The sequence below is a fragment of the Siniperca chuatsi genome, linkage group LG6, assembly GCF_020085105.1.
Source record: "Siniperca chuatsi isolate FFG_IHB_CAS linkage group LG6, ASM2008510v1, whole genome shotgun sequence".
Classification (NCBI taxonomy): Eukaryota; Metazoa; Chordata; class Actinopteri; order Centrarchiformes; family Sinipercidae; genus Siniperca; species Siniperca chuatsi.
In genome coordinates, this window is record NC_058047.1 from 4411200 (window position 1) to 4414621 (window position 3422).

A 3422-nucleotide genomic window follows, 5' to 3' on the forward strand; every position below is an offset into this window, starting at 1 on the left:
TACCAGAACTAACACAAAGCGATATCCACGTGCGCTCCGGTGAAATGGCCCGATGAGGTCCATACCAATACGCCCTGCTGCGGATCAGTCATGTTGTTTTCTTCTGCCAGGTTGCGTTGGGTGCCAGTTGTAGCAGGTCTGTTGCTACTGTGGGTTCCCCTGGTATAAACATGGACACAGCAGGGCGTTCTACAGGTCACGTCTTTTCATTTGCTCAGACAGCTTTGCAACAGCAAATATGTTTTGTGAGAACCATAATGCCGCCAAAATTACACTTGTTATCAACATAATGGGGAAATGTTTTTAATGAATGTCACAATCTAAGCTCTTGCAATTCAATTTCCATTAGTAACAACTAAAGCTGGATTAAAATTCTCTTATGTCATGGTTTTGGGTTTGTGTCTAATTGATTTCCTGTTTTATTTTGAAATTCTCCTACCCTCATAAGTCTGGTAGTTTTGCTTCCTGTCGCTGATTGCTTTGATTAGTTTCACCAGTGTCTATTAGTTTCACCTGTGTCTTGTTGTCTCCCCTACCTGAGTGTATTTAGTCTGTGTTCTTGCTTTGTTCTGTGTCAGATCGGTGTTGCACCTCTGTCCATCTGGTTTGTTGTTTCCCTGTTTGTGGATTTTGCCTGTCCACCATTGGATTTTGTTTCTTCTGTTTGAGCTTGCTTACCTGCTGTGAGCTACTGTTGCCTGCCTTCTCCAGTGTAAGCCTTTTTGTTAATAAATAGTGATCTGTACCAGCTCTGCCTGCTAGTCTGTGTTTGGGTCCTGTTTCCTGGTATACCCTGTTTCCTGGCTTGACTAATTATAACAGTACGGACTGACCAGAAACATGGACCCAGCAGACTACTGGGAGGAGGAATATCAAATGATCTGCGATTTGATCTGCTTCAGGGACATTTGGGAGGAAGTTGAAGACTTCTGCCGAGAGGCCGTCATTTCCAGAGTCAAAGCAAGGTCGTCAGCATTGCCGGGGCTGAGGGAGGCCATTCCTGGGTCACGGACTTCCTTTTTACCCAGAGACCTCAGCCTTCACTCCGGTCTACTAACAACCAGCATGCTAGCCCTCTGTCAGTTAAGCTCAGGTACGTTGGTCTACAACCAGCCTGTCCTGAGCTGACCCAAACCCTGACCACATTTGAAGGAACTTGTCTGGCTTTTGGAGGCCGCCAGCTTGGTTTCTGGCCTGCTAGCCAGCCTGCACCTCAGTCTGTTCCTGTCCAGCGTGGCTCCCGCCAACGTCGCGCCTCACTGCTGCCCTGCGCCGTGGAGGTCCTACTGTTCATGGGTGCAGCAACCCACTGAGCCTGTGCTGTCATCAGTCTTGCCTGTTCCTGCTAAGCTGTAACAGACACTAGTTCCTGAGTTGCAGCAACCTCCTGAACCCTCGGTGCTGCAGCAGCTCCCTGAACTCCCTGTTCGATCGTAGCAGCCATGTCTTGGGCCGCAACCATCTCCAGTTCTAGTTGAGCTGAACTCTCTGAGATGCAGCAAACTCCTACCACTGCTGGATTGCAGCCATACCCTGGTCCGGTTGGGCCGCAACCTCCTGAACTCTGTGCTGCAGCAGTCACACGATCCTCTTGAGCTGCAACATCCTCCTGATCTCCCTGTTGGGCTGCAACAACAGGGGCTGTCCGCCTGAGGTTCCCGGCCCCATTTCTGTCCTGCCCCCAGGCCGTCAGCATGAGGTCTTCCACCCAATAAAACCCTCTTGATCATAATAGTAAAATTTAAATAAAGATTAAAATAGAATGCATGAGATGGAATAATAATAATAATAATAATAATACAAAATTTTATTTTTACAGCATATCTCATGCAAAGATGCAGGACAAAGTGCTTCACAAGACATCAATAATAAACAAAGGCAAAAGAAAATAACAGTTAAATGATACCAGCAATATCAACCCAAATTAGAAAAGTTAAAAAGAGGTCTTTATTTTTAAAAATACTAAGGGAGGGCTTTCCACATTTTAGGGCCATAAAAACAGAAAGCAACCTCCCCAGATTTCTTGTGAGACACTTTAGTATCTTCTAAAAAGGCAGTGGAAAATCTGAGTTCTTGCTGGGACATAAAATGAGAGGCATTCCCTAATGTGTGAGGGTGCTAGATTATGTAATGCTTTGTACACAAGTAAAAGGACTTTAAAATCAATTCCAGAAGATGCAGGGAGCCACTGCAGTGATGCGAGGAGAGGGGTAATGTGATCTCGCTTTTTTTGTATTGGTCAAAATCCTGGCTGCAGCGTTGTGAATTATCTGTCATTTTCTTAGACTTTTTAGGGAGACCAGTGAATAGAGAGTTGTAGTTTAAGCGACTAGTAATAAAAGAATGTATCAGCAATTCAGCATCATTCTGAGTTAAATGATCTAATTTTGGCAATGTTCCTCAGATGGAAAAACTATAATTTTTGTGACCTTGTTTAAAATTGCTAATAAAGTTAAGATCAGAGTCTAAAACCACTCCCAGATCAGTAACGTGTCTGATTTGCTTCGACAGGCTAGCAAGCACTGACTCAAGTCTCTGCCCTTCTGCTTTTTGGAGGGGCTGTTTTTTTTTTTTTTTTCAATGAGTAAAATTTCTGTTTTCTCCTCATAGCTTTTTAGTCAGTGAGACAGGTAAAAAGAGCATTTAAAGATCTGTGGTTGTCTGGTGAAACAAAGATGTAAAGTCTGTGATATTTGACATTATGGTGATTTAATTATGTTGTCCAGAGGGAGCATGTATAAACAAAAGAGAATAGGACCCAGAATGCTTCCCTGCAGAACGCCGTATTTTATGTCAAGTGTCTATGACAGACATCTAAACTAACAAAGAATTCTTTCAGACAGGTATGAGTGAAACCAGTTGAACACTGTGCCAGAGAGACCAACCCATTTCTCAAGTCGATTGATTAAAATGCCATGATCAATTGTATCAAATGCAGCCCTCAAATCTAACGAAAAGAGGACTGCTACATTCTTTTTAATAAAGCGGTTTAAAATATTACTTTAACATATAACTTACTGAGTAACTTGAGTGGACTTTATTTAACTTGAGTAATTGATTTATGTAAAGTGTGCAAAACGAGAACATTGAAAGTAAACAATCCTCAAAATCTGCCAGTGAGGAACCACATGGAAAATTCTAATTTCAGTTTAACACTAACAAATAAACATTCCTTGTTCCAAAGAACATTCAGACTACTGAAAAGAAAGAGATGAGTTGCTCAAATGAGCCTGAGGCTTACTTTGATTTGCAGCCAGTAGCTATTGAATGGGATATTTGTTGGCACAGCAATGTATTCATAAAACACTGGTTTCAGTACTATGTTATTAACACCGTTGTTGCAGCCAGCCAGACAAAAGAGACCTGCCAGTTATATAAGGGCAGCACTTACTGAAACTGACTGAAACATCAGGCCGTCTTGG

The 3422-nt window shown here is 42.7% G+C and overlaps 1 long non-coding RNA gene across 1 annotated transcript; it reads left to right on the top strand.

The window, feature by feature from the left end:
- The first annotated feature begins 581 nt into the window (after positions 1 to 581).
- On the top strand, positions 582 to 3054 carry LOC122877806. The gene is made up of 2 exons (XR_006378353.1): positions 582 to 712; positions 903 to 3054. It is a non-coding gene; the product is annotated as an uncharacterized LOC122877806 (long non-coding RNA).
- The last annotated feature ends 368 nt before the right edge of the window (positions 3055 to 3422 follow it).